Below are 27,731 nucleotides of genomic sequence, written 5' to 3'. Positions count from 1 at the left end.
ACAAACTTAGTAAATCTTCTTGCCCAACTACCCATCTCACTCTGGACAAGAGAACAGAACCTACCTGGTCATTTCTATCTCTACAAATCATTTCTATCCCCATACTCAGTTATTTTCTCATTAAGAGGAAATTTAAAAGAAAATTTTCAGTCATGGCAGTCAGTTGTAAAGACTGTTTTATAGTTGTGGACATGTGGGATGTCTGATGTGTGTGACGGGAAAAAAAATCAAACCCTTGAGGTTTAAATATTCTACCACAGCAGTAAATTGCATTGGTCCATTAGGTGATGTTGGCTTCTGGGGTATTTGACTAACGATGAGTTCTGTATATGATTTGTAACCTCAGAGATTACCAGTCTCTCTGAGTGTCATTTGAGTTCTCTCTAAACAATCCAGAAGGCAGTTTGAGAGTCAACTTGTTTCAAGAGGTTGAACTGTGTGGTCAGGAAATCAAAGGATGGTTTCAGGTCAGCCCACTTTCTACTCAGAAGCTATGAGTTCTTTTATGCTTTGAAATAGAGTTAGTCCTTTTATGTTGGTAAAATGCTCTACAATCCTTTGTATTGTTCATTTTCCCTTCCCAAAGAGTTGCTAGCACAAGGTTAGACTGAGTGCTCAAAGCTATGACCTCTTCTGAATGAAGTAGAATGGTACCTAGGTGCTGAAAAATTTGATAGATGTTCTCAATCACATGGGTACCTACTCTGGAAAATGAGGTAAAGCAATCATTTAAACCTCTTTTCTTGGTATACTGTCAGACTTACCTAGCTCACATCCCATGTGGTTACAATTTACAATATTTAGGCACAGGCTGGACTGAAATTCTGTATTTTCCCTCTAACAGTAAGGATTTTGTGTATTTTGAATTATCAGTAAGGGAAATGGGTTGCTCAAACAAATTACTAATGCAGACAAGAATAAAAGAAAATGATTTAATCCACTTAAAAGCACAATCCACAACATAAATAATTGTAGAGAATTAAAGGGGATAGAGCAGAGCTGCTATTTCTATAGCCCCATGATGGTGATTCACATTTAACCATGAATAAAACTGCCTTCCATTACAAATGTTCCAGAACTGGATGCTTCATTGATTCATGCTGACCTTCCTTCACTGTTAGTGAGATTTTACTATAATATCAAGTCTATAATACAAATGACATTGTAAGTACCAGCTCAGCCTATTCTCTTTTTTTCCATTGAATGAATGAATGGGGAGTGAATGAAATAAAGCATTTATTAAGTGTTAACTACATATTAGGCAGTGAGGATAGTAACTTTGGGTGTAGAACACAATATATGAATTGAAGTTAGCAGAATATATGCGACAGGAACAGTCTCAATTCCATTTTTGTATATTAGCGCAGTATCTTATATAGAGTAGATGTTTACTACTTGTCAGTTAAAATTTTTAGTGCTATTTTTTCATGCCTGGAAAGTATTATATATTCAAAGAATTTGAGAACTGGAAGGGATGTTGTAAATAATCAAGTCCAGAGAATCAACCTATTCTGTATCATGGACTTCATTGGCAAAGTTTATGGGGGAGCCAATAGACCCCTTTTCAGAATGATTTTTTTAAAATTTCAGTCATATTTTATTTTTAAATTATATGCAAAGATAGTTTTCAACATTCTTTTTTAAAAATATTTTGAGTTCCATTTTTTCTCTTCTTCTCTTCTTTACCTCCCTCTTCCCCAAGATAGCTAACAATCTAGGATGGGTTTTATGTATACAATCATTTTGAACATATTTTCACATCTGTTATTTTGTGAAAGAAAAATCTGAACAAAAGGGAAAAAGCAAACAAAAAAGTGAAACTAGTATGCTTCTATCCACATTCAATCTTCATAGTTCTTTCTCTGGATGTGGATAGCATTTTCTATCCCCAAGTCTACTGGAATTGTTTTAGATAGTTGTATTTCTGAGAAAAGCTGTCTATCATAGTTGATCATCACATAATCTTATTGTTATTATGTACAGGTTTCTCCTGGTTTTGCTTGCTTCACTCAGCATCACTTCATATAAGTCTTTCTGGGTTTTTTTGAAGTCAACCTGCTCATCATCTCTAATAGAATAATAGTAATATCCCATTACATTCATATACCATAACTCATTCAGCCACTCCCCAACTGATGTGCATCCACTAATCTTTCACTTCCTTGCTACCACAAAAAGAGCTACTGCAAATATTTTTGTCCATGTGAATCCTCTCCCCTCTTTTATGATCTCTTTTGCATATAGACTCAGTAATGACATTGCTGGATCAAAAGATATGAATAGTTTTATATGTCTTTGGGCATATTTCCAAATTGTTCTCTATAATGGCTGACTCAGTTCACAACTCCACCAACAATGCATTAGTGTTTTAGTTTTTTTTTCCACATCCCTTCCAATATTTATCATTATCTTTTCCTGTCATTTTATCTAATCTGATTGGGATGAAGTAGTACCTCAGAGTTGTTTTAATTTGCATTTCTCAAATCAATATTGATTTAGAGCATTTTATATGATTATAAATGATTTTATCTTTTTCATTTGAAAATTGTTCATATTCTTTGACCATTTGTCAATTGGGGAATAACTTGTGTTTTTATAAATTTGACTCAGTTCTTTATATATTTTAGAAATGATGCCTTTATCAGAAATGCTGGCTATAGAAATTGTTTCCCAGTTCAGAATGACATTTTAAATGCATTAAAATAAGTAGGATTACAAAGAAATTATATTGAATTATATCTTATAATAATTACAATTATATTCAAATACAGTTATCAAAATATTTTTTTAAAATATTCAAAACCAAGGTTAAGAACTCCTTTTTACTAGTCCAATATCTATATCTTACTATTGAGGAAAGTAAAACCCAGAGGGGATAGGAAACTCCTGTAAGGTCATTTGGTTGGTGATCAAGCCCAAAGCAGAACCCACCTCCAGTCACAGTTAATCCAATGCCCTTTCCAACATATCACAGCATACTCTCTTCTGATCTCTTATGCAATTTAAAAGAGGCATCATAATGAGAAAGAAGACCATCAAGTGGGAAAAAAGGTTATCTTTAGGAAGTGGTTTTGGTTTTCTTTTGTCCTTGTCCCATCTTTTATGTTTGGAATCTGCAGGTTTTGTTGTGTGGAAAATTCCTGAAACACAAATTTAAAAATAATAGCCTTTAAGGCCACAAAATAGAGTTTAAGGACCAGTTCAAAAAGCAATTAAGGCAACTAGAAAATGAAGCTTCTATGATCATTTGCATAAAAGGATGCAAAATCATGGTATGCTCTTCATATGGTCATATGCAAAATGAGCTAGTCTTTTGTATGTCATTGCTTCTGATTTGTTCATTTATAGCAAATAGCTGAGCTGGACTTGACTTATTATTTCTAGGCAAGTGCTTATTTTCATATCTTTAACCTGTTCATCTATCAAGTATTTAAAAATAAAAAATAAACATTAACCGCAGGAGGAGCAAGGCATTTGACATCAGTCAATTTGAATTTTCAAACCTTGCTTCAGCATTCTAACATATAATGTTTACAAGGTACAATGGAGTTACTGGACCTTTGAGAAATTCTAATTGCTAACTCACATCATGCTTTGGTATTTGAAATATTTCCTGGCAGTAATAATAAAAAAAAATGCAAGAAACAATAAAGCTTTTAAGGCAGAATTAAGATTATTTACGACTTTAATTAAAATAGAAAATTGGCATCATGTCAAAAAAGCCTTTACAAAAATGTGAATTCATCAAAAATAACCATAAAAATTCCAAGGTGATAAAGGCATAGTGGGGTAATAGTTCCAGCCCTAGGGAACTGTTCTGTTGAAAAGAATGAAACCCTTTACTGTCACACCCTGTTAGTCATGGATTCATTTAATATATCCTGCCTGACTGCCTCTAATCCTCTTTTTAACCTCCCCCTAGACACTAAATGACATTATTTTGGTGTCTTAAGTTGCTGGCTTTATGAGACTGCACCCTGAAATATGTTCCAGCGACCAGGCACCTTCAGCCACAGGAGAAATTTGTATAAGTAGATGGCAGAGATACAACATATCTAAGGATGAACAATTCCCAATCATAAATCTCTTGTTTTTGTCCCCACACCTGTTGAAATCTATCTCTGGAATTCAGTGTCCAGTATTCATCCCATTTCTGCCAAAATATACACCTATTTCATGGAAGGGGGTGAAATAAAGTAAGAAAAAGCCTAAAATTGCAGTTAATTTGTATTCAAGCTGTGCAAAAATATTCTCTTCTACAGAGGAATTGGGATAATTTGACTCATTGCATGCAGAGTAACTTTTCTCATAGCATAATATGTGCACACCCACACAGCTCATCAGCTGGTGAGCAGACTTCTTCCATCAAATCTGCTTTGCAGATCTTGAATCTATTAAATAAATGATCTACACAGGTAAAAAAGCATTGAATTCCAGAGTCACCAGCTATGGTCTTAACTGGGCATAGAGTAGATCTTTCAGGGTGAAAAGCAGATTAATCTTTCAACTCAACATGCTGAAGAGAGTATTAAAAAAAAAGAGACAATTAACATTAATGAGCCACTTGAAGAAATTTATAAGGCTACAAAAGCTTTATCAGGTGGTTGCTTTTTTGTATTTGAAGGTCCATAATCAAGGAATTTTTCCTTCAACCCTGCCCTGTTATTTTTTTTTTAATTGAGAGCAAAAGTGACATGATTCCTGAAGTCAGAGATATCAAGAATGAGATTTAACTCTTTGATGCAGCTTTAGGAAGGTTTCTTGGAACACTAGCCTTGGATCTCAAATATTGAATACCACTTTATTTACCTTTGATTCAGGGATGCCATAAGGAAAGTTACAAAATACAGAATTTATAATGTGTATAAATGTACAAAGTGTTTATATTTGCCATCTATTTAAAAAACAAAACAGTCTCAGATATCCTTTAGACTAACCTCTAAGGCAGAGTAATTATAATTTTCCTCTTCTTATTCAACTTCCCACCACCTGGCTGGAGGACTCTAACCACTAACTGTGCAATCTGTCACCCTCCTATTAAAATAGAATGTAGATTTGCCCTATTTGGGATACTATGTATGCTCTTGAAAATCTGTGTGAAAACTTAGGGATCATATTTTAATAGGCTAGAAGAACGCATTATTTAAAGTAATCCCGTGATGAATTATTTGGCAAACTATAAATAATTCTTCTGTGTAACAGTCACCCTACAATCGATCACATTTATTTAAAATGGGATGTACCTGTGGGATCAATGAAAATAAGATCATTTTTAAAGTCCCTTTCAATTCTTATGTATTATCCTATGATGATTAGTGATAATCACCATTAAAACAAAACCCCGATATAGACTTCTGAATAGTTCACCAGTTTAGATATGATTAATTCAGTGGTTTTAAGCTACTGGTGGTTTTCAATGGAAGTCTATCATATACTGAGTTTAACATACCTCATCAACCCCTTGACCCCACTTCTCCCCACACTCAAAAGCAAGAACATGCATTCACAAATGCCCTTCTCTGGTTTCAAGCTGTCAATAGTTCCTTTTTCTTACCTGAGTGTAAATCTTAGTTTCCCTGCCACAGGATTTCCTTAACCTTCCTTTATTATCTGATAAAAATACCTCCCAACTGGTATAGGCAGGAGGCATTCTGAAACCAGAGACTCTAGATTTGATATCATTAAAATATTTAACTGAGCCACTCATATTTTGGCCTTGTACAATTTAGAATTTAGAAAAGAATTGATTAAATTAAAAGTTAGGAAAAGACTGTATTAAGTCAAATTACTAACTTTTTGTAGACTCTTTGCTCAATTTGAAAAAGCATAGTGCTTAAAAGATCCACATTTTAATTACATTTTTCACTGGCTACAGTTGTCCAGTTTTTGGCCTGGTCTCCTGACCTCAGTCAAACATATCCCAAAGTACGTCATTAGGAATCTGAATAAACTGGGTAAAATATAGTTTATCAGTAGTCAGGATGAGGATGTGGATGACTCAGTGCAAATCTATAACCACTGCTGGAAACACAGGTCAAACTACATGCCTTACTAATGATGAATCAATAGTGACATCCTTGTATCCTGAGGCCAGTATATCTCTTCAGTTTCTCCTCTCCTTGGCAGTGATATCATCAGCTCCCATAAATTAAATTATGATCTTTATGCAGATGACACCTAGTTCTATATATCTATCTATATTTGCTCTTCCCCAAATTCCAGTCTGCTGTAGCTTATTGACTACTGCATTTTTCCAAGTAATTTTGCCATGAACAATGTAAACTCAAGATATCTAAAGTGGAATTCATTGCCTTTCCCCCCAAACTCATTCTTCTTCCTGACAGCTATTTCTTTAAATGATTCTACCATACTTCTGGGCACTTAGGTTTGCAACCTCAAAATTATCCTTGTTTCTTCACTCTCCTACCTTCATATACAATAAGTTGCCAAATCTTATTGATTCTATTTCCACAGCAACTCTTCTATCTGTCCCTTTCACTATACTCATATTGCCATTATTTTAGGACTCTTTTTTTACTTCTTCCCTGGAATATTGAAGTAATTCTTAATTGGTTTCTTTTCCTCAAGTTTCCACTTTCTTTAATCAATATTCCACAGTTGCCAAAGTGATAATGTATGCAAGTCTGACCACATCAGTGTGACACAAAATGGATAGAGTGCTGAGCCTGGTGTCAGGAAGACTCCTCTTCCTGAGTTAAAAAGTCTGGTCTCAGACACTTACTAGCTGTGTGATTTGGGTAAGTTACTTAATCCTATTTGCCTTAGTCCCTCATCTGTAAAATGAACTAGAGAAGACCATTGCAAATTCCAGTATCTTTGCCAAGAAAACCCCAAATGGGATCATGAAGCGTTGGACACAATTGAAACAACTGAACAATATAAGAATTGATCATGTCACTTCTCATATACCAATCCCACATTTTCTCTAGCTGTTCCTTTGGCCTGAAATGAATGTTTTTTCTCCTTATCCCTGCCTACTACTTTCTCCAGCTTTCTTGCAATACTAACAAAAATCTTATCTTCTACTGGAAACATTTTCCAACCACTCTAAATTCTAGTTAGTTATCGTTCTCTCTGTTAATTATTTCCTATTTGTCTGATACATGGCTTGTTTGTATATTTTTATTACTTCATTAGATTTTGAGCTCCTTGAGGGCAAGGTCTGTCTTTTGCTTCTTTCTATATACACACCATTTAGCACAGTTCCCAGGTAGTATGTCTTAGATGTGGTATTTGAACTCAATTCCTGATGCCAAGTCCAGTACTTGATTCTCTGATTCATAATGATGAATCCAAGATTTTGAGTGTAGGTGATAGGAAGTGTCAACAGAAAAGGTAAGTCAAGAAGAAGGGTAGGTTTAGAGGAAAGATGAAAACTCCCATTTCAAACTCAATGACTTGGAAATGTCGCTGACATGTAAGAGTGGAGGTCTACAATGAGGGATTCTAGATACCTAATGAAAACACTGTTTATGTGACTGACCTTGGAGTTCAAATGTGGTTAGGTAGGCTAGTATAATTTAAAACAGGTGAGTAGTGAATAAAATGGGCAAGTAGTGTAATCTAAAATGAGCAAGTGGTAAAATGGGCAGATGCTTGGAATGGGGTTGTTAAATCCAGGAAGGTCACAGTGGAAGTAAAGATGAAGTGAGACAGGAACTTTAGGGGTCCAGAAACTAAAAAAAAGACTGAGAGCTACTGAAGTATTTGGAAAGTGATTATTTGGAAAAAGGGATGGCATTTGTTCTATTTGGCCACTAAGGGTAGCAGTAGGTGTAGTATGTTGGAATTGCAAAGAAGCAATGTAAAGCTAAAAACTAAAGGAAAACTTCCCCACGTAGAATGGGTTGGTTCAGAAAGTGGAATAGATTCCCCTTATTGGAATCTTTTCAGCAAAGGCTGGATGACCACTTGTTAAGGATATTGTTGTGGGACTTCTTTGTGGGGGATATAAGTTGGACTGAATCAATAGTGTCAAAGTCACAAGAATAGAAACACTAGAAGAAAAAAATAGAAATGCTAAACCTTACATAAGGATGTCTGCAGACGTATGTTGACACAGAAGATTACAAATTAGCATTATCTGTGTATCCAAGTTTTATTGTGAAATTGGTTAAGTGTCCCAGTGGATAGAACCCTTTGTCTGAAGTTAAGAAAACCTTAGTTCATATCCTGCCTCAAGCTCTTGCTATGTGACCTCGGAAAGGTCACTTAATCCTATTTGCCTTAGTTTCTTCATCTGTAAAATGAGCTTGAAAAGGACATGGCAAGCCAGTGTAATATCTTTGCTAAGAAAACCTCACATGTGTCCATAAAGAGTCAAGAACAGAAACTATATTTTATTGTATTTTTCTTTTATTTGCTAAATATTTCCCAATTATATTTTAATTAGTTAGACATATTTGGGATGTGACAAGCAGTGGTTTTTACATCTCCAGACTAGATAAATGGCTGCTGAGGTCCTTTACAATTCTGAATCTTTTGTAATAGTCATTCCAAGAATTTATTTTTACTTGAAAATCGAACTCACTGACATTTAGAATCAGTAAATTATACTGCTACTTTATTGTTGTATCTTCAAAACCTACAATTTCATGTGACAGAACTTTGCTTTTTTTCCCCTAAAATTATTAGAAAAGCAAAACTCATATTTTATTGAGCTCAGCATAGACCATTAGATGAATACCCAAAGAATGAGAGCATTTTGACAATTGTTCTCATGATCAACTCAGTATGTATAGTATCTAGCATTGTCCCATGTGCAGTGAGTTACTTACTAATTGCTTTTTGATTGATTGACTGACAATGTTAAGCTTTCTTCTAAGCCTCACATTCCCCTGGCTGATTAGTTTCTGTTAAATCCTGATGCAAATGATTAGCTGAGTTTGAGGAGGGAGGAAGAGAAGGGAAGGAGGCAGTGATTCAGCTCAAATTCTCATGCTACTTGCTTACTTAAAGAAAACAATACAAAGACCAATCCAGTCTTACTAATGCTCTTAGTGAGATTTTCTACCCTTTATTTCAAGTACAGTCTGAAAAATGACTGGTAGTGACTGATGGTTTAAAATGTTTGCTGTGGTATTTACCTTCTCTGTTCCTTGAACTCAATTCTAATCTCCACATAGGACTGATTGCTCTCTGAGATTCCATCCTTAATGGCAGAGCTGTAAATGTCTCCTATGTTAGAGCATTTCATATCCTTGATAATATTTCTCTCACCATCCATTTTTATTTGTTGAAGTGACTTGTTATGCTGTGAACACTTTTTTTTTTTTTTCTGGATGGCCACACAAGTACCTAAAGAAATCTAATTTATAGATGGTGAATAGAAGTACACCACTGTAGGTGCTTGGGCAAGAAATAGTATACATTTGATTTTTTGAGCTGGGCTCCTTAGTACTCCAGATCTGAAAAATAGGACTTATGAGCTCTTGGTTGACATTGGAGTGTACCTAACAAGAGCTGATAAAATGCATTTTCCTAAATCTTGTACATCTAATCAAAAAGGCTTTAAACTGAAAAAGAAGAGAGGTAGAAAATTGCCTTCATATACCACAAAATGAAATATAATGGAGAATAACTATAATGCTGGAGAATAGTAATAGAAATGCCCAGAAATTCATAGAAGAAAAAAAATCCATAAAATAGAACCTGTGGCCATAGGAGTTCAGGCTCAAATTTACAAATTGTGGGCCATAAGTAAGGTGAATTTAAGAGATGCAAAGACAAGGATACAAACTTGACTTCATAGATCTCATTGAGACTTGGTGAGTTAATGGAATTTTAGAAATAAAAAAGACTTTAGTGACCATTGAACTCAAACCATGCTTCCAAGAATCCTCAATATAATATGGTTATCTATTCTTACTTTAAGACCTTAAGGGAGAAATGTACTACCTCCTACAGGAAACCATAATATTTTTGAAAGCTCTAATTATTACAAATTTTTTTCATTATATTAGATCTTAATTCATCTTTTTGGTAAATTCTATCTACCACTGCTATTTCATGTTTCTGGAGCCAGATGGTTGAGTCTAATCTTTTTTCTAATCAATATTTCAAATATATGAAGGTAATCTTGGAATTAAAAATATAAAGGCATCTTGTTCAACAGGATAAAGATAGATAACATAGAGCAGTGGTATAACATAGATTTGGAAGACTCCAACTACCTAGAAACTTGCTTTATTTCTTCTTGACTCTCAGATATTCTCCCAATTATCAGTATTGGAATCACAAAATATTAGTAGGGAAAGTAAGTGTATTCTAAGGTATTCTTCACTGTTAAGGTACTCTGGATTCTGTAGGGTCTACAGAACTGCTAAATGAAACTCTGTCATCCAGTTTCTTTTTGAATACCTCTAGTGGCAAGTGAGAACAATGAACCCAATTTGAGAAAGGTAAACTTAATAGTGATAAATGTAAAGTTCAAATAGGGAAAATCCTCAGAATATAGGGTAGAGTCACATTTATATGAACTGCTTCCTGTGCTTCTGATTAAAGGGATTGAGAAGATTCATTAACAAACCTTGATTGGTTCAATTCAATGATCAAATGGTAATTCTTTTGTAATTAGTTTCTTGCACATAGCAGATATAAGTGAAATTATTTTAGTATTGTTAGTAGCAACTGATATTTTTCATATTTGCTGCATTTTAATTTTTGAAAAGTTTTTTCACACCCACAATTTCATTGTATTCTCTTGCCCTCAGGAGTCATGATGAATCTGGTATTTTTTTTTTAGGTTTAGTTCTGATTCATCTTTAAACTAAGAGATATTAGTTTTAAATGGAAATAAAACTAAGTATTATGTCTATAAATAGTATGTTCCTTTCTTATATAATTCAATCAATAAGCAAGCATTTCTTAACTACAGTCTATGTACTAAACAGTATTTTGAGTATTCTAAAAACAAAGAAACAAAAAAACAGCCTTTGCTCTTAAAAGTTTACATTCTAATTGGAGAGAACATAAAAATCAGAACATTCAGGGTCTATAGAAGGTGTCCTTAGAGGAGATGGCCTTTCCTTGCTCTAAAAAGATCTGTACCAACAGGATTCAATACTGAGTAATGCAAAACTATCTATCAATGTCTGCTCCCTTCAGTATAATCTTGGCCTTTTGCCAGACATTTTGGCAAACTATTTTTCTCCCACTCAAATGGTGGAAAATTCATCTTAAAAATCCTGGAAATAAGTGTAACTTGGCTTTATGATAATTTATTGATTTTGTTCCTTTAGGATGGGATTTTATTCTACATTTAATAGTTGGAAGGTTTTAGTAGGAATAAATAGCTAGCTTTATTAGATTTTGAGCAATTGATTGAAATGGTCACTTATTCCAATAACAGAAGCACACTGTGTGACACCCTTGATAAAGTTAAAATAGAAGCATGAACTTATAAGACCAACCTCAGAGTGAGAAAGAACCTCAGAGATCCAACAGTCTAGACTTCCTTCTAGTGTTTTATCTCTTTGAACTATTTAGCTCAAAAGTTAAATCTATTTAAAAAGATTATTCTATTAAATCTAGATTAAATTTAGTTTCTCTAATATACAATAACTCTCCTAATATTTGAAGATAGCTATCAGAGTATACAGAAAAGCTCTGTCTCTGGGCCTATGCTGTCCAGAACTCTATCCTTTATTTGAATATAAGTATAGAACAGATCCTTGTCAAATTTATGTAAGATGTAAAGATGAGAGAAGGAAGAGTATGCTACAGCCAACTTGTGGTGGTTCACAAAAGCCAATTGTAATTTTTTTCTTTGAAACTAGCAAATGCTATAAATCAGTGATTGATTTGCTGTTGTATTGATTTCTAGACTTAAGAAAGTAATGAAGAAAATGGTAATAATGCAGATTGAACTTAATAGTATGTCATACTTATATTTTTTCTTCCCAGAAAACTGGTTGTTAAACATTTATCAGAACACCTTTGAAGAGACCACAATAATTTTGAATGACAGAAGCTAGATCTTAAAGGATCTAAATAGACAACAATGTTTGATGACCTAATTAGATGAAATCTCACAGGGATAAATCTAAAGTTCTATACTTAGATTTTAAAAATAGAAAGGGTTATAGTTTTACTTATCTCTGGAATCCTATTGTTACACCTAGATGATTGCGTTTGGTTCTGAACATTGTACTTAAGGAAAGACACTGACCAATTAGAAGGTATTCAGGGGAAACTGACCATAATGGTAAGAGGAAAATAAACCATATTATATAAGAATTGGTTACCTAAGAAAGTAGTAGATTTCCCATTGCAGCCAGTTCTATGTAGTACTTGGATGACCACTTAATGAGAATATTGTAAATGTTATTTCTTAAATGGTCTAGGTCAGCCTTAATTTCTTAAGTCTTTTCAATTCTGAGATTTTATAGACTTGAATCATATTAAAAATGACCACCATTAGTGAAAGCTGTTACAATCAAGGTGATCTGAATTAACATTTAATTTTATGGCATATTGGCAAATGCCTAAGCAACTCTCTCTTCAAGAAAAACACATTATGTAAAACACACTTTTATATTTAATGTGCATCATTAACATTTTCCATTGTTTTCTTAATTCAAGACCACTAAAAATGATAAATCAAGTTTTGATTTGTAATGGTCAATGATTTCTAAGTTATAAATGCTCACAGTGAAAATTTAACAATCAGTTTCATGAATGCAAGCTAGTTACAGCACACACCTGATTTAATATGTTCCTAGATTGTTTGCTACCTAAAATTTAGCCTTAAGAGCTGAAAACAATTATTTTATACTACCTGTCCCTGATAACAGTGATATCCTGGGATAATGGATAGAATTGGCCTAATATTCAGAAGACCTAAGCTTGTCTTGCCTCTAACACATGATCTTCAAGTCACTTAAATATTCAGTTTTCTCTTAGATACAGATTAATTGCAGAGAAGGTGCCAGCCTGCGTTGACAGAGAATGTTCCTATAAGGAACTCTCTATATGAAAGCAATCACAGATCTATACCTTCTCCTTCTCCCCAGAGAGGAGCAGGCCTGAAGAAAAATGAAGTTCTCAGGGAGTTTCCTTTTATTCTACCAATGTGATAAATATAGTAAACCCTGTCAGTTCAGGATCAGTCCAAGGCAGGGCAATTTTGAATCATTCTAAATGAATCTTAGAACAGAGTATCATGAATCATTCTGGTTCCCAAAATCCCTTGAGTATTTAGTCCCCTGTAAGAATTCCTAATTAATTTTAGGGTTCCAAAGCTAACCCCTACTTTTCTACCAAGGTCATCTTGGATCTTGGGAATGGCCCCAGAACTAGGACAGTGATATGAAATGCACTTTCTTTCTTTTTTTTTTAATGGAAGGTAGTGATTGGGGGAAAAACAAAAAGCAAGAGCATGAAATATTGACCTGAATGGGTTACTATATAAGATATCTGGAAGAATTATGAATATGGGTAATTTATGGAAAGGGAGGAAACCCAATAAAGGAAGAGGAATTTCAAAAGGGTTCTCAACTCCTAATTATAGTGTTTTCCCTCCCTTTCAATTATTTTCTGTTTATCCTTATATATATCCTGTTTGTATATACTTCTTTGAGCGTCTCCCCCAATAAATTGTGAATATATTAAATGTCAGAGACTGTCTTTTGCCTTTTTTGTATCCCCACCATGTAGCATAGTGCCTGACATGTACCAAATGCTTTATTGGTTGACTAAAAGAGTACATGGAGGAACTATAAAGAATAGCATTTATTTTATAATTTTACCTACACATGACCCTTATCCTGTTTTTTAGCTTGGCATAAAATGAATAATTATAGATATTTTACAAGAAGACATCTTTAAAGAGTATATTGCTACCTTGCTAACTTACCAGGTTCATTTCATTAAAGTCTTACATCTAACCAAACATTTCTCCTTGTTCCTCTTACACAATCTCTGTGCCTTTGCCCCATCCGGGGGAATAACTGTTACCTCCCATCTGCCTCTTACAATCTTTATCTTCCTTCAAATCTAAGCTCCAATACATGTGTTTTTATTTACCTGTTATCTCACTCTTTGTAGCATGTAAGTTCCTTTGGGGTAGGAATTCTTTTTGAAACCACTTAAAATGATTACCAGTTTCCATCTTTGAAAATGCTCAATGTCAATTATCAATTCTTTTGTATGAGTTAGTTAATTGCTTGGTATCCCCCATTTTTTCCTTTTCTTTTTTTTTGTATTCCTAGTACTTAGCATAAAGTAAATAATAAATGTTCTTTGAATAACTGATCTCCTCAGATTAGGCAAGAGAAACATCCCTAGATTGGTTTTTCTTGTCTTGATATATATTTTTTATATATAGTTTCTAAATGCCACTCAAAGGGATTTGGATTTCATTCTAAAGGCAATAAAGAGCCATTGGAGTTTATTAAACTAAAAACTAACAGGGTTAGAATTATGGTATAACATCACTTTTCCAGCTGTGTGAGTGATAAATGGGAGAGAAAAGAGACTTGAGGTGATGAGATGAAATAAGAGGATGTTACAATAGTTGACATGAGAAGTAATGAGACCCTGCCCTCAGATTGTAGTAAAAATTGTGGTAAAAATGAGATGGAGGCACAAAAGATATCATGGAAGAAGCATCAGCAAGACAAACAAAACTTAGCAATTGATTGGATGTGTTGGGTAGGGAGATTGAGAGTTGAGAGTGATTCTGACAGAATGGTTGACTTTTTAACAAAAACAAAAACAAAAAACCAAGAAAAGGGGGAAGATAGGTAAAAACTTGAAACTATTTAAAATGATTGTCAACTTCCATCTTTGAAAATGTTCAATGTCAATTATCAATTCTTCTGCCTGTATGATTTAGTTAATTGTTTGGTATCTTCCATTTGGTTGGCAACACATTGTAAACACATGTAGAATCTCACTTTAACTAATATTGTTATTATTTCCAGTTCTCCAGAAAAAAATATATATATATATATTTGTATGTCGTAGATGTTAATTACTTATGTGACCTTAGGCAAATCATTTAAATTCTCTGAAACTCAGTCTTCTCATTTATAAAACAAAGGGATTATACAAGGGCTTGGCCAGTAGATGATTTTAAGAATCCTACTAGCTCTAATATGATAGATTGTGATTTATGTGTGATGAATTTAATTTAAAAAATCCTATGTAATTTTTAAAAAGAAGTACATAAGCCATACAGTATTGCTCTTAGACAGGAAGTCTGGGTTCAAAATATTACTTTGGCACTTGAGGATAGATAGGATAACAATATCCTCATGACCATGGGGAAAGTCTTCATTATAACTGAACTCAATCTTGTCCCCTTTAAAACTGGGAAAATAATACATCTACTAGGTATCTCAGAAAGTTATTGTGACAAAAGTCATTTAAAAATCATATAGTACTATTGGAATATTGGAAATGATGATTAATGATGAAAACAATAATGATATGTCTTTAATCTTATAATTTTTATTGGGTGTCTAAAGGCTTTTGGGCAGAAATTTAAAAAATAAGTATCGTTGATATGTGCCAAACAGAAACAATTCTAAAGAGTGATACTGTTGGCCTATGATACACAAATAGCAAATGGCCTTAATTAGTTCTTATTAGTATGTCCAGGAAGACATAAACTCAGTATGTCAAAATTTGCTATTTACCCTCTTGTCTCAAACAATATTCCTCCACACAAATATTCTCATCATAAAAAGCAATTTTTCACAGTTTAAAAGAGTTCAGTTAAGTAGATAGACTACAAACACATGACAAATGCTTATCAGTCAAACAAAAAATATTAATTAAGCACTTATTTTGTATTAAACACTGAGCTAAGCTCTAGGGATGGAAGCATAAAGAAGGGCAAGATCCCTATTCACAAGGAGTTTGTATTCTAATTGGATAAACAAAGATATGAAAATATATATACCATTATACACCATAAATATAAAATTAATATAGAAAAAAGTAGTCAAGTACAAGATAGTTTGGGTAAGCGGGCACTAGTGATGGATGGATCAATAAAAGCTTCATGAAAAAGATGGTGTCTGAGGCTCATCTTAAAGGAAGAAAAGTATTATTTGAAACAGAAATATGCAGGGAACATTTTAGAGCAAGGAGAAAGGCAAAGTGGAATGATGATGACTAACAAATATTTGTAAATAAAATTTAACTGAACCTCAAGAACATAGTCAGAATTCAAACCCAAATCCTCCAAATCTAGAGCTTAAAAAAGCAAACAAACAAAAAAAAAACATAACTTGTTGCACATGATGTAAGTTAGAATTATTATGAAAACCACTGTTTTTCACTTTGGAGACAGAATTTTTCATTTGGAATTTCAACACTCTGTTTATGTGCATTTTTTGCATTGAGTACATTCTGCAGTGTTGCAACATTCGAGAAATCCCCTGCCAACTGGCAATTTTCTCCAAACATCAGTTTTATACAATGGAAATGAAGTAACCATTCCATAAACCTATTGTGTCACGACTGAATAATTTCTGTCCTGCAGCTTCTAGTCTTAGATTGTGCCTGCCAATCTTTTAGTTTAAGTTTCACTCCTAAGGATGCAAAAAAAAAAAAAAAAAAAAAAAAAAGATAAAAAAAAAAACTCTGGTTTCTTCTTTTGAGAGCAATTGAACTTAAGGCTATTTCCTCTATTGTTTTCTATGGAGTCTCATTTAAAATATTTTATTAATGCAAAGAGAAATGCCTTCAAAGGCTAAGGGTCAGTGAGCAGTAGCCATGACAACCAGAAAACCATTCTGCAGAAAAAATGCAGTAAAGAGTAAGTGTTTTAATCCTTAACTTTAATCCCTTTACTTCCTGTTCTCAAAATGAAATATAAATCAGGCACCGTGCAGTGCAACAATTTTTCCTGAAAGGGATGTTGGCAAAAGAGGATTAGTAATGGACAGAAGTGTTTAAGGAATTTAATCACACAATTTGTTGTAAAACTTTTGAGACTACGAGTGACCAGTTCCTTTGAGTGTGGTCAATGAGAAACAACAAAACACACTTTGAAAGTGATTGGAGAGCTAGTACAGGCAGACACTCCTGTTTATTGGAGTTGTTACATCATTGCCGTCTGTTGTAAGGACATGAAAAATCAGGGAATTGGTTTGGTGCTCTCCAATGGGGGAGGTGGCAGGCTGGAGTGTTTCAATGGCGGCCTAGAGTCATGCTTTTGATCTTCAAGAAATGAGGAGGGAAAAAATAATAAAGCTGGCTGTATTTTTCATCCCACTTTTCAGCGATTCTTTGTTCCTATGGTGGGTATTAACTGGATGTATCTTCTCTGGTCAAACTGCTCTGGCATTTAAATTTAGAGGAATGATGCCCAGCTGCTACAGGCTATAACAATGAGATGGGTACCTGGGGAGAAGAGAGAAGTTATTTCCTGAACACTGGTGGTTCTCATATTTGTTTCTGAGCTGTTACTCTCCTGGAAGTATTGGTTGGTGTGAATTAATTCATTAATTATTCTCTAAGTTATACTTCCTAATTTTTTGGTTTAGATCAGGAAATAACCTTAGAAGTACATGATCTGACTTTTTTTTTAAACAACTAAGGGCTAAAAAGATTGTCAGTGCCCCAAAATTAAATTCAGCAGGGTAGGAATTGTAATCCAGGTCCCTTGAGTCCATATTTAGTGGCCTTTCCACTACATCATGTTGCATGTTTATTTTGACTTCCTGGAATAGCCCTGATTTTCTTCAAAGATATACTAAAAAGGATGTTTCCCTACTTGAATGAAATAATGATCATTCAAAGCTATAGCTTATTGGTCTTACCCCATTCTCCTTTGAAATAACTTATCATTCATTCAGTTAACTGACTTTTTTTTTCCATTTTTTCATTTAAACAATGGAATGTAGAGGGGAAATCTTCTCTTTCATATTCTCCTTCATAAGGAATAGTTCATTTAGTCCCTTCTCAGAAAACAAATGAAAGATTTCCTTTAATCAATTTGTATTTGGAGAAAAATGATGTTCCCAATTCCCAGGGTCTCATGAAGTAATTTCAAATAATAAAAACTAATGTTATTATACCAATTGCTATGATGGACAAGCAATATGGAGCATAGAATATATGGAAGTGAATTGAAACACAAAGATTGAGTTTATAGGTTCTAGAAGGCCTGATAACTTAAAAAAAATACACCAAGTCTTATAAGTGGTAAAAAGACTTAGCTAGAAAAGTTTCAAAAAATCATTGAATTTCCAAGTTGGAAAGGATGTTAAGATTCATTGAGTTGCTATATGAGCAGGAATTCCTTCTACAGCATAGCTGTATGATTAATATGTGGTCCTCCAACTTTTTAAAGATCTCCAGAAATGGAAAAAGTTATTATTTATTAAGACAATCCATTCCATTTTGATATAACTTTGATTGTTAGGAAGTTTTTCCTTAGATTGAGCCTATATCTGTCTTCCTGCTTGTTTATCATCATAATTTTGGGCCAAAGAGAACTAATTTCTTGTTTTTTATCATAGTCTTGTGGCCAAAGAGAACTAATTCCTCTTCCAGTCATTCAAATGTTAATGTTCTTGGTTTGGTTGCCTTGCTTCACAGGAAATGCAATTAGAATGTGATAGGATGTACATATGTAAAAAGAATACTGGTTTAGGGATTAGATGATATTGGCAAGCTACTTCATCTCTCTGGTAAGAAAGATAAAGACCTTTTCCCTTAGCCCTTTGCTTCCATAGTCTGTCTTGTAGGCACCAAAAGTATGCCAGACTTTAAATTTTTAAGGCATATAGAAAAATTTTTATCAGCCTTCCCAATCCACAATCTGCTCAGGAAATTTATTGAAATATTTTGTAATCCTGGAATTTCTTTGGCAAGATTTTGCAAATGCACTATTTATAGATGATGTCATACCAATTATATCTAGTTCCAAAACATTACAAAATTTTCTCAGTGCATCTCAGAGTTACTAGAAAGAGATTGGCCTAACAAAGTGGATAAAAAGTAAATTGTGGCATGACTTTAAATAATAAGTGCATTAAATTAGTCCAGTACTATGTATATCTTGAAAGGCACTGCAAAAGTACAGTGATCTATGGGCCTAAAATTGAAGACAATGAGAAGACCAGGCTGGATCATATTGCATTCAGCAAATTATCCTTGAGGCAAAAGCTCTTTTTTTTAGGACTGATAGTTACCTTGAACATAATATCTGAAGAATCAGGCCTGTGAGTAGCTCAAAGGACAAAGGAATCACACATTCTGTAGAAGTAGAGATTAGCATCTTATCAACTAGGACACCTACATGAGGATATAAAAGACAGTTTCAGGAACATTAAAAAAAAAAAAAAGCCAGGAACGTCAGGTGGGTTGATCTTGTAACAAGAGTGAGGAATTAAGCAGCCTGTGTAAAATATTTTTTTTTCAAACCACAAAATAAATCCTCCAGGATGCTGGTTAGATCTCTAGGGAGAATTTATACAAGATTGTGGTGAAAGATCATACAGAATAAAAAAGGCATGATTATGCTATAATCTCTCTGGGGGAAAGGATGCTTATACTGATGAATCCATGAAGTCACCAAATAGCCATATATTTAAATATCAGGATTTCTAGTTCTCCCATAAAAATATGAAACAATTGAGAAAAATATTATGTAGAAAGTATAAAATCTTCCTGTCCTGTTTTTATATTGATTTCAGTTGGTTTTCTCTGTGTGTCTCTGTCTTTGTGTTTCTCCTCCTTCTCTTTCTCTCTTTTGTCTCTCTATTTGTCTGTCTCTTTTTCAGTTGTGTAGACATGCAATGGTTTCTTGATAATGGTGCTTACCATTGTTTCTCTCCATATTGCTTAGCAATATTTTTTTCACCTGCCATTTGGAAATAACTCAAGAAGAGAAGAGATTAATGAGGTAGTAGTTATTATGCCTCCCAAGAGAAATGTTATTAAAGCAGTTGCTTTTAGAAGTAGGTATATGGTGTGTGGACCAAAGAGAGGCAGCATGTTACATTGCTTGGAGTGCTGGATTTGGAGTAATATGTGGGTTCAAATCCTGACTGTTGTGCTTATTGCTTCTGTGATGTTGATCAAGTTCCCTCTTTGGAACTCATTTTCCTGTCTGTAAACTGAGAGTATTAAATTAGGTGCTTTAGGAAACCTTAATTTTATGAATGAATCATGCACCTATGCAGTTGTTTGCAGTCAAATTTTCTAATTAAAACAAAGGGGAATGATGGATCTCCCTACCTTAAACTCAATGTCTATCCCCACAGTTGCAAAGGTATAGTATAGGTAGTAACTATAGTCACAAATCAATTCAACAAAAGACAATAGGAAGGTGGTAATATGAGGGGGAAAGTAATTATTGGATAGAAGTAATTAAACCTCAAGAATATTTGGATAGAAAGAAAAATGATGTGCTTGAGTGGAGGGAGTGGAATGTGTGTGGTCATATTATTTCATGTCAGTTTTTGTCCAAAGGAATTTAGGTAGCTATCATAGGAGTGAACCATTTAGATTTGTTTTGTGTGTTCATAGACCCTTAACCAGGCTATGAAAGGCAAAGGAGGATGTTTTTAATAACAATGAGAAATTCCACTTTGATTTTCCTATCTCTGCTTTAAAAAAAAATCTATCCTTCAGTTGAATGTTTGGCTTTCTCTGGATAAAGCTTGAATCCCCCTTTGATTGTCTGGGTTTGTATATCAGTTTCCACTCAGAAAGAATGTAAAGTTCTTGATGTCAGTTTTAGAATAATATTGACTTATGAAAAAGTGATGTTTTTACAAATGTAGCAATAGACAAATTCCCTTCCACACATGCCTTTCAGCTGCCAACATTCTTTAGAGTCTTGACCAAAAAAGGGGGAAGGGTAGAGTCTATCTTAGCTAGGGGGATAGTAGCACTACTTTTATTATCTTAAATGGGATATTAAGATGCAATACTTAGTCACAAGAGCATTAAAAAGCTTGTGGCAAATATATTTTGCTCTATATATCAATCAACAAATATTTGTTAAGCCCCTGTTGTATGCCAGGCATCCGGTTAAGTATTGTGTATTGAAATACAAAGAAGAAACAATCACTTCTTTAACATTTTTGTTGCTACACTGGATCATGGAATCCAGTGTGTATTCATCAAATACCATCAAGATGACAAAAGATGGGGAGGCAAAATTAAAATGAATGATTCAAATAAGAACTTCAGTGTAAAATTTACATAATTAATTTTTAAATATAGGCTATTTCCAGTTTATGAATTGTCTTTGTTGGCTAGTTATCCATGATACAAATGATGACTTCAACCAGGTCAAGTTCCCCTCTTCCTTATCAATATATGTATGATATTGCCATCCCTTTCTCAGTGATGTACTTCTCACTGCTATCTGATGACCTGAATTCCCACTTTTCACCTTGTCACACAAGATCTTGGACAGTATTTAATGGTAAAACTGGTAAAGAGATAAGAAGTTCTCTCCTAGTGCTGAAATTTGGTGGGAAGCATGGCCCTCAGTGTTATTTCTTGATTCCTCAAAGCAAAGGATATGTTTCAATCTGTGTTAGTGGGTGGGAGGGGATACAGAATGACAAAATCATGCATCTTTCAAATTCTAAAGTAAAGCCAAATGCACCTGTCAGTCCTTTTTCAACATCTGTTAAAAGAGATGAGTTTTGGTTCCATTATCCCTAAAGAATTAGAGCAATCCAGTGGTGGAATTAGTATTTCTTGAAATCATGAGCATCTTGGAAAATCTGATATGGGCTTGATCTTTTCCTCCTTTTATAAAGAGAGGAAGCAGGATGGGCAAAGACATAAAAGATGGTTTTTGTTTTGTTTTCTTTTCCCCTCCTCTCTTCCTGTTTTCTAATGTTGCTAATGGCTAAGTAGCTTTCAGTACTTCAAGAGATTCTGATTCCATCAATTCCTCTGGCAGAGGACATATAAATGCACCTTAGGATATGGGTGTCCAGATATGGAGCGAGAAAGCAACATAGAGCCCACAATACTCCTGGGTACAACCCAAAACCAGATAACAATGTGGCTGTAAAATATTTAACAAAATAAATAAAAATACTATAAAATATAGATTGTTTTAAAGCTGTCATGCGTGGCCTTCAGGATTCTTTATGTATGATTTAGTAGTCTCAATTTCTGTTTGAGTTTGACACCATTGTCCTATAGAATCTAGATAACCAGAATACTAGAGGACTACTCTGGCTATTTAAATATTGTTTAAGGTGTAACTAGAGAGCCCAGTGAATACACCATGAGTTCTGGAGTCAAGTTTTACTTAATTCAAATTTGATTTTAGATAACTTAATAGCTCCATGACCTCCCTGCAAATCACCAAACCCTGATTGTATTTTTTACTCCCTGAAAGAAAATTAAGTAAATAAATAAGAATTTCATTAAAGTCAATGAAGCATTTAGGCTAACCATCTTTAATCCCTTATTCTCCCTCCATTTTGGGAGGCAGAATAAAATGACACAAGTATTGATTTTGGAGAAAGAGTTCATGAGTTCAAATTCTACCTCTTCCGTTTATGACTTATGTGACAGTGAGCAAACCAAAGCTGGTTACAGTTTCTACATCTGTTAAATGAGGAAAGTTGAACAAGGATGGCTTTGAAGCTCCCTTTCAGCCCTAAATGTATGATATTACATGATTGCTAATTCACTTTCCTGATCCTACAACCTTCAGTGGTTTTGTTTAGTCCAAATCTGCATCATTCATCTTTAACAATATGTGACCACCATTTTTACACACTGTGTATCCTTTGACATCATCTGAAATTTTGATCCTTCTGAAGTCATAGAATTATGTGATTCACAATCAAATAGTATTAAAAGGAGAATGTTAGTGTTTAAAATTTGAGCTTTTGCTCTAGCAAGCAGAGTAGATCAATGAAAACTTGACATCACTTTTCAGGTAACTGCCTGTCTAGCTGCATTCTTCACACACTTTTTGTTTTATTTTGTGTGGGGGTGGGGATGTACATATGTGTACATGTGTGTGTGTTTATGTTTAATTTTCATGAAACTTTTAGAAAACTTCATACAACTTATATGCTTGCTTCAGGACCAAAGAGTAAGAAGATCTAAAATTTCTTTGTTTTATCATAGGCTCTAAAGTGGAGAAATCCTAATCAAAAGCAACAGGTAGTTTCAATGGAAAGAGAAGCAGGTGGATGAGTGAATGTGATTAGAGAAAAAAGGAGAGGAGGGGGAAGAAAGAAGGAGCTGACCTAAGTCCAAGCAGTATTTTAAGTGCTTATCTTATTTAGCAGGATGCTAGAGTACCTCAGAGAGCCTTCAGCTTTCAGCTTCCACTTTCAAAACCATTAGCCTTCACTTGTCCCATTTCACCTCAGTTTTCACCCTTATGGAACTCTTAGGAGAGAAGAAGCTCATTATTAATCTCTTAGAGATGAAAAAATCCCTGCTCTCACTACTTTGGTGAGAGGGCAATAGAGTATGTTCTTGTCATCCTGATCTGGAATTCAGAACATATGTTCTTAGAAAAATATTGTGATATATGGTAGTTAAGGTCTCTTAATATAGTATTACATTTCAATATATTATACTAGTGTTATTTCTTAAACAAATTACCATGGGTTGGCCTAGGGAACATAATATTATGAAAATAATATGGAAAATAAATTTGGTATCTCAAATAGGCATTTTGATAATAGAAAGAATCTTATATTCAGAAACAAAGGAAGAAGTAGGATCTAAGTGGAAAAATTCAGAAGAACTGGATTCAAGACCTGTTTCTGAATTTTCTAAGTTTTGCAAGCTTTCCAGTACTTCCATGTCCTTATATGGGAAAGGAGAGAATCGAATTAGATGTTTCCTGATTTCACTTAATTTCAAAATTCCAAGTGAACCATCTTTAACCCAGAGATCAGTTCCAGCCATTTTTTTTTTGATTGCCTGATATCCTTCATAACCCTCTCTTTCTATAAATTAAAGGTTCCTAAAGGAAATTGTTTTAATAGAAATCACTTGGAGATTAATTATTTATGATATGCCAGTCATTTAATAAATTTCATTGTGGAAAAATACCCTAAAGTAGAAATTCTTAAACTCAATTGGAAGTTATTTGTAATAACTAAAATAGGTTAATTCATTGTAATTATGAATAATCCTTTTGGCAATAAGCTAATTCACTGAGAATCAATACTGCTCTAGGTGCTGTAGAGGACAGTGGAATGTTCTGGTAATTAACCTTAACCCTCTTGGAAAAATCCTCCCCATCTTTCCTTCTGGCCAAGATTTTTCAGAAACATATTTTTGTGGCATTTGATTGCTAAAGAACAAAGGAAGGCCCTGCAAGGTGATTCATAAACATGCACAGCTCAGATAGAATCCTCTCATTGGAGAAATGCAAAACAAAAGGGCTTTTGATTGCTCCTAGTTTTCTTTGGAAACATGTCATGCTTCAGGCAAGCAGAAACCCTTTGCTCTTGGAAGAAAATTTAATGAAACCAAACATGGAAGAGTATGAGCCTTCTCTCTCCCCCCTCCACTTTGTCCCCCTGCAATTACTTCCACTTGACTCACTTAATCTTGGGTGATTATTCAATCATATCTGAAATGAGAAAATGACAGGAGTAGAATTTCCATCTCTTCTTCCGAGAGCTTATAAACATTAACAGAATAGCTGTGAACAAAAACAAATACAAATCACAATCGACATTGCCTTGTTTTTATATATGAAGGAAACATTGTTAAGGAAACAGCTCAAGTTTCTGAATGCAAAGACCTTGTCAAGCCTGATGGGTATTATAGAGGCAAAATAATGATGATTTGGAACAAATATTTCATAATGAAAGGTTGTATAGGAGCTAAGAAGACTGGTTGTTTACTTGCACCTGGATAGAAAGCAAGATAAAGCATGAAAGTAGTCCGCCAAAGCCCAGGTCTTTAGCGCACAAAAAAGTGGTGGGTTCCCACTCATTACCATGTCATTGTCATACCCTTCCACCCAGTGCTATAGCACTTTTCCCTACTATAACATTTTACATATTTAGGTTTACATACATGCAGAGGTTCTAATGTATGTAATGTATTTTGAGACCTCTCAGCAGTGACCCCTGGTCATCAGTCTTTCTCTGCACAACTGGATCCCAGGCTACCAAAAGTGAGGCAGAGTGGGGACACAGATAAGGTCAAATGCATGCGTGTGAACATGTGGCTCAGGCTTCATTCCAAGCCCAACAGAAATGACACTGGTTAATGTACTATTTAGAATGTTTGGTCTTTCTCCACCATTAGCAAAGATCATTGTGCAATAGTTGACGGTATGATTTTAACCACATCTGTTCTCATATATCATGCAATTGCAAGTCCCTTGAGATATAAGATTGTAGCCTATGCTTAAACCTTAAGTTATGCTAGCTCCTATAGGATCATCCAAATACTTGTACATGGTCCCTGCCCTTGGGAAGCTTAAAATCTGGATGCTCAAAAGAATATTAATGCATGGACTAGATAATAGTTTGTGATGAACTGTATAATTTTGAATATGAATATAATAGATATTTAGAGAAGGAAGAAATCAGTATGACCCAGTTTGTTCAGAGTAAGATTAGGATTTAATAGAATAATAATATTTAGATAAGTAGCTAAATAGATGAGAAAAGGAAGAGTATTGTGCCTAAAATTTAATTAAAATGTATTCCCCATATTAATGTAGAGAACACTAACTCTGGGATCACAGATCTGGATCCAAATCCTGTGTCAGATACTATTTGTGTGACTTAAGATTACTGGCCTCAGTCTCCTCATCTGTAAAATGAAGGAGCAGACTAATGACTTCTGAAAGGGGGTTTCTAGCTCTTTGTCCATTATAATGTGATCACATAATTCAGCACTATATCATCTGGTTCCTTGAATTCATACAAGCTGCCACCCTTGCCTAAAAGATACTTTGAAGAGACTACATTTTCTTCCTTCAAGTACATTCTTTTCTTTTCTCAAAGCTCAGCTCAGATGATAATTCCTTCTTAAAATATTTTCTGAGCCTACTCCTAACTACCAAATGAATTATCTCTTTTCCTCACATATTTTGGGGCAACTTTATCTGGATCTCTCCTTTGTCCATATCATTACCCACATTACATGATATTTATTTGTCTATGAGTCATATCCCTTAACTCCCATTCCCAAAATAATATAAGCTCTTTGAGGATAGGGACTATGTCCTTTACAATCTGTATATTTCCTAGGCCTACCACAGTTCCTATTAGGTGCCTAATAAGTGTTCTTTTAATTTCAAGTGGGGAACTATAGATATGAAGTTGGGAAAATTGGAAAAGTTGGAAAAAATATAATACAAGGGCTAGAGGAAGTAAGAAGAATAGGGAGCAATGAAGAATCAGATCTCAGCAGAGAGTGGATTTCCTGCCCTCCTGCCATTCATAGGGAGCTGAAGCTACTTTCAGCAGACATATTGTATCTCTCACCTTATATATGTCTTAGTAAATTATTTTTCTTGGTCACTATGTAACCAAGTGCTTGCTGCTGCCTTGTCTCAGCTGCTAACCAAAGACATAATTTGTTGATAAAATAGGAGTCTGAAAAGATGGGCCAAGGATGACCCTGTCTTGGAAAATATGATCCAAACCACTAGATTCTGGACTGAAGCCTTATACCAATGCATCATAGTTCCATGGAAGTCATTCAAGTGCCTCAAAGGCCATGCCAGTAGAACATAAGCTTTGAATATGGATCTTTTAATAGACTATTTCTTTATTTGAAGACTAGCCTAAATGAGAAGGAACTGGAAACAGACTGGTAGAGGTTTTAATCATAACAAATTGAAGTACCTTTTGGGATTGTTGAGTTCATAGAGGGATTGAGATCATAAGATCATATTTTTTGAGCTATAAGGGACTTTAGAAGTCATGTGGTTGGCACCCTCATTTGATGAATGATGAAGATGCTAAGTTGTAGCCTAGAGCAGTGGAATTATTTGCCTGATGTTCTCTAGATACATTATGCCCAATAAGGTTTCAAACCCAGGGGAAAAAAATTAAGAATTCAAACCCAGGCCTTCCAACTGTAAATCCACAATCATTTCTACTGTGTTATTTGGATACAATATCCTGAAGGAACAAATCCTCAATAATAAGCATTTCTTAAGCACCTACTATATGTGTTAAACTCTGTATTAAGGAATGGAGATTCAAAGAGAAAATGAAACACTCCCTGTATTCAAATTATTCTAAGAGGAGAATGGGGATTTTTTTTTAATTTAAAAAAAATTAATGCACATTGCTTTATGAATCATATTGGGAAAGAAAAGTCAAACTAAAGGGGACAACCATGAGACAGAGGGAAAAAAAAAACAGAAAAAAAGAAGAAAAATAGCATGTGTTGATTTATATTCAATTTCAAAAATTCTTTTTCTAGTTGCAGATGACATTTTCTGTCCAAAGTTTATTGGGATTACTTTGAATCCTGAACCACTGAGAAAAAGCTTTCATAGATGATCATCTCACATTCTTGCTGTTATTATGTACAATGTATTCCTGGTTTTGCTTATTTCGCTCAGCATCAATTCATGCAAATGTTTCCAGGCCTTTCTACAATTATCTTGTTCATCATTTTTTACAGAATAATAATATTCCATTACTTTCATATACTAATATTCAGCCAGTCCCAATTGATTAGTATCTACTCATTTTCCAATTCTTTGCCACAAAAATAGCTGCTACAAACATTTTTGCCTCCTTTATCATTTCCTTGAGATA

The 27,731-nt window shown here is 34.2% G+C and overlaps 1 protein-coding gene across 2 annotated transcripts in view; it reads left to right on the top strand.

The window, feature by feature from the left end:
- Nucleotides 1-27,731, top strand: part of GLIS3 (GLIS family zinc finger 3) — a 658,251-nt gene that overhangs the window by 489,124 nt on the left and 141,396 nt on the right. The gene's annotated exons all lie outside the window — the stretch shown is intronic.

This window comes from Sminthopsis crassicaudata, chromosome 1 (genome assembly GCF_048593235.1).
Source record: "Sminthopsis crassicaudata isolate SCR6 chromosome 1, ASM4859323v1, whole genome shotgun sequence".
In the NCBI taxonomy this organism is placed as follows: Eukaryota; Metazoa; Chordata; class Mammalia; order Dasyuromorphia; family Dasyuridae; genus Sminthopsis; species Sminthopsis crassicaudata.
Note: the sequence above shows the minus strand (reverse complement) of the source record. Positions and strands in the feature narration are given on the sequence as shown.